Source organism: Manacus vitellinus, unplaced genomic scaffold (assembly GCF_001715985.3).
Source record: "Manacus vitellinus isolate BGI_N305 unplaced genomic scaffold, ASM171598v3 scaffold_0_pilon, whole genome shotgun sequence".
Classification (NCBI taxonomy): Eukaryota; Metazoa; Chordata; class Aves; order Passeriformes; family Pipridae; genus Manacus; species Manacus vitellinus.
The window spans coordinates 57,079,243-57,089,529 of record NW_021938789.1 but is presented as its reverse complement, the minus strand read 5'-3'; positions in this window follow the sequence as shown (position 1 = coordinate 57,089,529).

Sequence of the window (10,287 nt, the reverse complement as noted above, 5' to 3'; positions counted from 1 at the left end):
CTCAATTTCAACAATAGTTACAGATCTTCCCCTATTAAAATATTTTTCTTAGTTCTAAATATTGTTTCATAGTTCATATTTGCTGTCATTTAAGCCTTGAAAAGTTAATTTCTACATTTTTCGTACCCTTAAAATGCTAATATAAGTCTTGTGGATTTTTTCTGTTCCATGAGGGGATGGGAAGGAAGAGGTAGAAATGTGGAAAACGTAATTTACATTGTACATAGAAGTACACATTTTTTAAAATGTTGTTTATTTTCCCTTCCTAGGGAATTAGTTATGCCTGTTCCATTGAGAACACTCGTCAACTTAAAGCTCTTTAAGTTTTACAGTCAAGTAATTAACAAGAGACTTGGAGGCTGTCATCTACGTTAACAGTTTTCAGATGAATGTTACTTAGTGTAAAATTACCTTACACCATTCCTATCCGCTTCACTGCTGCAGGAATGTATCCACCTTACAATCAAAGACAGTAACATGGCTTGCTTTGTGAAGAACAGAACAGTATTTGTAATAATGTGGAAATTTTCTGTAACTGGTAAAATCACGGCAGCTGAGCTTCATCTTACCTGATGGATGGCATGTGGTGGTAAAAAGGCCTCTCTGAGGGCAACTCCCTGCTATAACTTATTTCCAACTCCTCTTCAGGAAGTAAGAGAGAGTTTAAAAAGTGAATGTTGCTGCCTGAAGGGGGAAGGTGATGGAAACAGCTGGTCAAATGGTACACACCAGTTTCTCATTAAGGCCTCGTAAAGCAATTTCTACTTTGTAGAAATAGTGGAACTCTGGGGTAAGGTTTAGGTTTTTTTCTGGTGACTCCTCTGTGAGGACACAGTTGTTACCCGTGTAGAAGGGAGGAAGATGTAACATGAATACATCTCTGAGTCAGCTCACTTATATGAGCATTGTCACAACTTATTTATGGTAAGTGAATTTCATTCCTATTTATTTCACTGTCTGAGAGATAAGTCCTTTGGTGAAGGCAGCAGAGGGAGGCAACTCTCAGGGAAAAAAAGAAAATCAAATACCTCAAAGCATCAGTTCAGTATGTAAATCCCCTTTTCTTTCCCTAGCAAAAGACCTTATACTGTCCATGTTGTGTACATGTGAATAAAAACGGAGGTCACCCCTACCAAAACTGCTAGCTGTTATGTTAGCATGTATAAGCAGATGCTTGACTCTGTTGTGTATGTTCAGAAGAGGTATTTGGGCCTGAATCCAAACTGTTTCTTGAAATGAATCTATTGATATGTAGTTTACTGACCTGTTTACTGTAAAGTGTGAACTAAGATGAGCTTAGTTTCATCCCTAGTTGTACCATTATTTGTGAAGGCAGAGTAAGTCCTAGGGGGACAGCGGCTGTTGACTTATGCCAAGGGCATGTAAAGCACTTCAGCTATTGTTCTGTAATCTCTGTGACCAAAATACTGTATCGATGGAATCTGAGCACTTTGGGAAATGGCACAGCTGGTGTTTAAATTAGTAAGAATATGGAGGCACTTTCACAAAAGATATATTTGGCCTTGGCACTTTGGAATGGTATTTAAGCCAAGCTTATTTGCTTTTTCGTGCTACTACTTTCTCTGCCTTCCCTGCCTGTGCCAGAAACATTGTTCTGATGCCAAATTTGCCATTTGTGTCCATCCTCTGACTGTATAATTTACCTCAACAGTATAATTAAAATCACTACCTAGATTACAGCTGAATTAAGTTCTTACCCAAGGCTCTTTTGGCCCAGTTTGGTCTTTTTACCTTTTCTGAGTCACCTCAAAAAGAATCTCTCCCGTTTTGGTTTAGGCATTCAATTTGAGTTCACACACTTTACCTACAGGGTTTTTTTAAGTTTTTTTTTTTCTTAAGGCAAGAAGGACTTCTCCACTGCTCTTTAATAAGCCACAGTCACCCAAATGAGCCAGTTTGGTACTGCTTTCAATCCTAAGTTAGTTGTCTTATCTGGACTTGGTCTTATGACTTGGCATAGGCGTTAGCACAATGCTGGGAACATGCTTTGGAGTTCAAGCCAGTACTCTTTTGGTCTAGCTCTTCTGATTTATCATGTGGTGGTCACAGTTCCCTAAAGACATGGAGAAGAAGCATTCACTGATGCTTTTATACAGTGTGTGAAAAAGTTACCTTTTTCCCTAAAAGGTATCTGAAAAATATCAAGTATCAAATACCTGTTCTCAGAGCTGTTCAATTAGTGCAATACATGAGCTTAATGAAATATTTTGGTTATGAGAAATGTTGACTAAAAATTCAATTCTATTTTGCTGTAACCTGTCCTTAGAAAACTCTTTGCTCAAAGCTCTTCCTACATCTTCAGTTTTATATATGAAATTTTCAAAACAAAGAAATTTGCCAGCAGAGTTCCAGTTGGATTAAGAACAGAGTTAAGCTAAGTTAATGTGCAGTGCAGTTAATTTTATTTGGTGGTACCCTGAATGTAACACCTACTATCTTTTGAGAATGAAAAGCATGTTCTGACTGGCACTTTCAAATACCATTTTCAAAAATAAATTGTAGTTTTGCCTATATTTCTTCAATCTCTTATTTTTCTTTTGTTAACAGATCTTTGTCTTTTTTTTTTTTTTTTTACTGCTCAGTACAGAAAAAAGAAGTTACAATTACATGTCTATCAGGTTTATATTATAATGATTTTTCTATTTAATCAATGCAATTTTGCTTTTGATAACAATGCTGAGCTTTTGATTGCTTTTTTGATAAAGCTTACTGGAAATCAGTATTCTTCATTACTTGCCCAGCAGAAGAGGGGGAAATAAATACTGTATAAAGAAAGGTGGCTCTCACAGTCACTGCCAAGAGATCTCTGGGGAAAATTTTCTCTGGGTAGCACCCACAGCCTAGAAAATAAGTAGTCCTAACTAATATGTATGTAAGCACATTGTGCTACAGTGAAAGTGAGACTTTTGTTCTCACTTTTACCTCTTTTTTGCATCTAATTCAGCACTGTTAAAACAACTACCTAATTTTAAGTGCATGAACAGCCTAATTGATTTTTCATGCTGAAGTGCCTTAAACTGTAGGGCAATGAGCTTAGCCTTTTATTCCTTTTGAGAAAAGGAACATTGGTGTTTGGGTCAGCAAAAGAATTATATTTATCTTCTAAGGAATTGGGGGCATTTTTCCAAGAGAATATTCATAAGAATTGTATTTGTTGCCTTGAAGTGAAAGTTGTTACCAGAGTCATTTTTTGTGTTAGAAATGGTAATATTTTATGGAAGTGATTCAAGAATGATTGTTAACATGAATTTAATTTTTTAAAAAATTTTCCTTTTCCCCAAGCAAACTTAATGGTAATGTGACATCTTTTAGCTGCTGTGCTTCAGTCTCCTTTTAATGCAAGAGTTGTGCCAGTTACATGCTATCTTTTGATTTCTGATGGGAATAGTGTTCATCAGGTGTCAGAGAAGATGTTTTGAATTTTAGGTTTCTTTCTTGTTTGTTTTTGTTGTTTTGTCTTGTTTCTTTTTCATCTTTGAGAATTGTCGATCCCTTGGATGATTCCTTGAAAAGTGAGACTTTCAGGACAGCAAAAATAGTGAGGTTATTTGAAGTCAATATGATTATCATAGCATGTAAATCAGTGCATTTGTGTGTTTTGCTGCAGGAGAGACAGTGTCAGGACAAGGCACTCATTTATACTTCTGTGAACTATATTGTTTCTTTTTTGATGATAAATTATTGGTTGCATATAGAATATGTTTTCTTTATCATTGTGTGAATTAATATAACTAACCCTAAAGCACTGGGGACCCCCTCCCCCCTCCAAATTATTTGTTGTCTTTCAGGAATAACTCATGTCAGTGATAGTTAAAGTTTGAGAACAACCTTAGTATTTTTGAATGTAAATAGGGAGGGTTGTGTTATATTCCTGCAGAATATCCACATAAGTGCTCTAGGGAATTCTTGAATATGGTGTTGACTTGTGCAGTACAGGAAGCAGCTCTAGAAAAATCACTGTTGTAGTGGTTAGAGCTAAATATTAGAAAGAGGTGAAAACCAGTTTTAGATATAATGAACATTTCAAAATTTACTTCCTGTCTTTTTATTCCTGTCTATTCCTTCCAGCATCCCAGAAAACCAAAATGTCACAGTTTGGGATGAAATAAATGTATTACTTGTTTCCCCCCTTTAGTTTATTTGCTGTTTTACTGGCCTTTCAAGTAAGGAGATGTATTTGTATGTTAGACTGTTTATTTCCTGGAGGGACCAAACTATATAGCATGTGAGAGTTAGCAGGAGTTAGGAGGCTGTTTAACCTACTGCTTGTATTTGCTGGTGATTCAGATGTTTATATTCTTCATACAAAATTAATGATGCTTTTTGCTAAATTGCCTCTCCAAACTAAACAATGATAGAGAAATGAGCAACTTTCTTCTCCTAATTTGATGGTAGCATAGTCAAATACATTAGTCCTCAAATCAGTTGTTCAGACATTTGAAAAGACAGCTTCATTAGCAGTACAAGGATTATATAAATAATCATGCAGAAAACATTTTCTTGCTGTTCTATCTAAGGAGTTTCTTTGTATCTCTTCGGTTTTATGGTGTAGAATTGCAGAATCACTCAGGTCAGAAGATATCTGAGGAGGTACCTAGTCCAAGGTCCTGCTCAAAGCAGAGTCAGCCTTAAATTCAGAACATGCTGTCCAGGGCTGAAAAGCCTCCGAGGATGGAGATTCCATAGCCTCTCTGGATTCTGATGCTTCGTTGCCCTCATCATGAAACCCTTCCCCTGGGCCCCTTTATCCAGCTGGAACCACACACAGGCGTGTCTTTCAACCTTCCACTGTGCACCACCATCAATAACCTGGCTCTGTTTTCTCAGTAGGCTCCTGGTACTACTGGGGCCTTGGAGCCCTCTTTCTTCAAGGCTGAACAAATCCTGTTTTGTCAAATCCTGTTTTCTGCAGCCCCTGACCATCTTGATTGCCTTCCAATGCATTCACTCAAGTTTACCTCAGTCTTTCTTGCTATAGCCAAATAGCCTATCAGCCTTCATTTATTCCAGAGTCCTGTGCTGACTCATCTTTAGCTAAACATCCACAGGGACACCTGGATCCTTGTCTATAGGTCTCCTAACCAGGCACTCTAGGCCTAACAGTACTGGTGGAATGGGTTGGTCTGTCACAGATGCAGGACTTTGCTTTGCCTTTGTTGAATTTTGTGAGGTTCTTCATGCTATATTTATCTATGTAACAATAATGTATTGTTTAATTAATTTGTACTTTGTGCTACAGTGTGTCTTGCAACCTATTTTCACCAAAAAAACCATGGAAAGGTAGACCAGGAAAAGTCTCAGGAAGTCATCCAATTTTTCTCTGTGCTTGGGACAGGGTTGCAATGCTATTGTGTGATGATGCTGAGACACACCACATATATATTTTCTTTAAATTTAATACAGTATTATGCATTAACTGTAAAAGATTTTTTTTTCAGTACTGTGTATTAAGTATTATCACTCCGAGGAGGGAGAAAAATGTCTTGGTTGATAAGACATTCGCTTGCAAATTAAGAGACTTGTACCTTGTCACAGGTTCCTTTATCTACCTTTAACAAAGATTCTGCTTGTATTTCTCAATTTCATTTTTTTTTCTTCCCATCAAGTTGTCAAGGTGTGACATTCCTTCTGTCACCTCTAGTGAACAAGTAGTAGAACTATGGCCTCTTCTTGCTTTAAAACTAAGCAGAGTATTGAGCCTTGATTCCCAATGTAATGTTTATGTTCTTCAATGGCTTCCAAGTATGGGGCTTGAGGTATAGGGTAACACAGAAAAATAAATTATGGCATTGACTGAGATGAAAAAACACACCTTTATGGAAGTCAAGGTTATTCAAATATAGAAAACCAACAGAAAAATGAGCAGTTTCTAGTTGGCACTGCGGGACACTTAGGCAACATTTGGAGAATGTGATTGTCACTGGCAATAAAAACTTTTTGTACAGTTCTTAAGTCATTCATGCTGAGTACCATTTTTAGCATCTTCTACAAATTACAGTTATTCTCAAATTTCCACTTGACCTCAGCAGTCATTAGCATAACCTCTTGTTTTTTGGGTTTTTTTTTTTACTTTTTCTGTTCCATTCAAAGAACGTCAGATGCTTTTTTTTGTAGCTATAGTGATCAATATCTTTTGAAGTGTTAGATTTGTTTACAGAAATACGTGCCTAGGTTTCCTTGCACCTTTGGAAATCTTTGTGCTGCTGTGTTTAACCACTCTTGTTTGCCTCCTGTCTCTTCTGTCTTTATTGGAGACTGTACAGACATGGTACAAGGCGCTTGTGATGGACTCTGTCCTATCGGTAGACTTAAAGTAGCTGACCTGCCTTGCATAACACGGTCAGTGAGTCTTAATTTAGTTTTTTACTTTATAGTGGTGGCAAAAGTTATAACAATAGCCATTCAGGAATAGGTTAGATCATGCAGAACTTTGTCCGAGTGTTAGCCTGCCTTGAACTCTAGGAATGGCCTATTTAGCTGGGAGTTCCTCTGTTGAAGAGGAGCAGAATATTTTGAAAGGAAGATCCATCTGCATATGTTTGCTGTCATTCAAAAGAATGGAGGGGAAAAAAGGAGAGGGGGAGTGAGGAAAACTACTGATTGGATAGACAGAAGGATCTAAGGCTTCCATGTAAGTGGCCAAATCATCCTGGAGGCGCTGATGTTCACAGAACTACTCACTGCTAACGTAGGACTCTCTGAAGATGGAACAGTCCCTTACTCACAAAATGAGTGCTATTCTTTTTGAAAGAGAAAATCCTACCTGAGATGACTGTAGTGCTTGGGTTTCTTACTGTATCCTGATTTCTGACTATTTTCTCCTATTTGATCTAAAGTGGTTTTGGTTTTTTTATCATTTTAGAGGGCACTTTTTAAACCCACTCAGGAGGAGAAGAGGTGATTTCAAATGGACTTGTAAAGGATTATGGTTTGAATCAAATTTGAGGTCAGGAGTTAATTCAGAATCCTTAGACACAGCTCACAATAACTATCACTTACCTGTGAGTCTGTATGTCTAAATTGACTTTGGTTTACTGGATAGTCTTTTTCTGAGAGCTTTAAAATGTTGAGTAAGTGAGGAGGACGTGTTATTCGCTCTACCAACAATGTATTGACTCAGCAGTATTTTCCTATTTACACAGTGGGCAATTTCAGTTCATTATCCATAACAAGCTTGTGTTTATGCTCTTCCTAGTTAGATATTTTTGTACATATTGGCATTTACAAATTAAAAGCTATATTTTTGACAGATTGGAAAATGTGTGTAATTTCTTAGCACTTTCTCCCCATTCCTTCTCCTCTGACTCTGCAGATTATTTTTTTTTTTTAAAGCAAGTAGTCCTATTTGTGTTGAAACAGGAAACAAATAGCAATGTTACTACAGGAATAAACAAAATATAATTGATTTCATTAAGTGGGACCTTGTGAAGGGAGAAATCTATATCTCTATTCCATTCCAGTGGATGAGAATTCCAGCTCTGGGAGTGTAAGGCTAAAAATACCAATACTGGGTAAACTTTTTTCTTTATTCCACAGTTCCCCACCCTCCATATTCCAGAGATTGTCTTGCTTATAGGACACTTCAATTATTGTTTATATCCTTGTATACATGTTGTATTTAATTGACCTTATGCTTTGAACCAATTTCTGGCTTGTAGAAGCTTTCTGAGACAAAATTGCCAAAGTGTCACTGTTAGTAAAAAAGGCCAAGAGCAGCCAAATGACTCAAAGCCAAGCTTGCCTTTTAAAGTCCAACAAAGTACTTTGTGTCAAAGGTAAAACCAGCTGATGCACTCTCTTCTGTTAGTAGTCACTGTTTTTCTTTAGATGGAAATAGGAGTGATTGATTAACATACTGTTTCCCTGTTGAGGCGAGAAAGGAATGGCGTCTGTTAACATCAGAACCTTAAAATTATGGTGCTTAGTACTTTTGATGCATGTGAAAGTATAGGGAGAATTTTACAAGGTATCTTAATAAAGAGCATGCAAAAATCTGCAAGCAAAGTTTATAGACTATTAATCCTATAGGGTTTGATTTTTTTAAAAAATTACTCCCTAGTCCAGAAATATAAAAATAAAAGGCTGTAAAGAATAGCATCTAAAGTCCCTAAATTTTTTTGATTTCAAAATATCATGCAGAGTAAAACAATGGTTGTTGTTAGAAGGTGCCTCTGGAGGTTGTCTAGTCCAACCCCCTGCTCATAGCAGGACCAGTTAGAGCTGATTTCTCAGGTGCATGTCCCATTGTGTTTTGAATATGACCAAGGATAGAGACTCCATTACTTCTCTGGGCAACCTCTCCCCAGAGATTTCAACCACCCTCAGAGGGAATAAGTGATTTCTTAAGTTTGAATGAGGTTTTCTGTATTTCAATTTGTGCAGGTTGCTTTTGGTCCTTCCTCTGGATATCGCTGAGGAGAGTCTGGCTCCATTCTTTCACTGCCCAAAGCCATATATATGTGTATATATATGTACATATATATATAGAGAGAGAGAGAGATACACACATCCAGAAGATGGCCCTGAGTCTTCTCTAGAAGTTCTTTACTGAACACTCTTCTGTGTCTCTCAATGTCTCTCTTGTACTGGGGAGTGCAGAACTGGACCCAGCACTCCAACTGTGGCTTCACCAGTGCTGAGCAGAGGGGAAGACTCTTACTTCTCTTGACCTGCTGGCAGTGTTGTACATGATGCAGCCCAGAATCCTTTGCTTCAAGGGCACATTGTGGCTCACGTTGATCTTCTTGTCCACTGGGACTCCCAAGTCTTTCTCCTTGGATTCTCATGCTTTTCATACACCCTTTGCATACACTGGTCTTGCACAGCTGTGTATTTCTGGATCGGGCAGAGAGCAGCATTGCAGTTAAGAGGCCCAAATCCAGACAGGCACTGGGGGTCCTCAGCCCTGCAGGATGTACTTGACAATTAGCATGATTGAATCCTTACAAAAGGTCGGGCTTACTGAACAAAAATGCCTCAATACCTCAATGCCTGCTACCTCAACTGGTGGCAGTTGCTGCCTGATTTTCTTTTTATGATCTGTTCTGGTTTCTTTGTTGAGAAAATTTCTGTATTTATACTTAAAGTATGCTAGGGGTACTCCTTATGACAATACAGAGGTTGAGGGCAGACTGGTGATTTTTTTTCTTTTTTTTTTTTTTTTTCTGCCAAAGCATAAAAGTATTTTTTGATTCTTTTTGAACTGGGAGATGATCAACTTTAGGTTAATCGAATCTTTTAAAAATCTTTCAAACATATTCCTGTCAAATATGTATATCTGCTTCTACTTCCACTTTGTCATAGTTCTAACTTGGCTGTCATCATTACAAATAGTGAGCTTGCGAAAAGCTAATATAGAGTTTTACCCAATTTATTACTATTTTACAATTGTGAAAAGCTCAAATTTTATTTGCATAGATCTTGATTTATAGATCTATTTGGAGTTTGCTATACAAAATGGGAAATTTTGTTATTTGACGTGACTTGTGAACTGAGAGGGTTTGTGAAGGAAAACTGTTGAGAAGAAAATACTCCAGAACAAAAAAATCCATTAACATTGAAAGGGGGAAATAATTATAGAAATTCCTTCCACAGAAGTCACAGTTATTTTCACTGCTCTTTATAATGGAAGTACCTCTTTTTGCTTGGGTATATATTACTTTTTCTCCTGTAGGAAAGGTTTTCACTTGAAAAGAAAAAATAAGAAGGAATTTTTTTTCTTGGTTTTATATTGAAACTTGGTTACAACACTGGAGACAATTGTTTCTGATTTTTCCCTGATTTTGTTAATTGCTTTGATTTTTATAAAACATTATTTTAATATTTGTTTTTTTTAAACTTTTTTGTTATTGCATAATCCTAAATTGCATCTAAATTCTCTCTACAAAATGTCTATAAATTTCACACTAATAATATGCCCTATATATACGCTAAGCTGAAGATTTTACAGGAAAGGCAATAGAATGTTAAAACTTTCAAGCATCAGTAAGAGTTTGGGGAAGTTACTATTTTGCAGAATGCAGTTGTTCTCAGGATTGCATCTTTTGAAAGAGTAATTGACCTAAACGATTTCTTCTGTACTTTTCCTCAAATGATCTTCTGCACAACTTAAGTTAACATTGAGACTTAAATACACTTAATGTGAACTTAGAGTATTTTTTACTCAGTCATAGTAAGTTCTTTTTAAGTCTAGCTGAATTTTGCTCTGGGTTTCTCAAGCCCTTCATGTCACAAGGTGTTCTCTCATTGTAGCTGATGAGGGAAAAA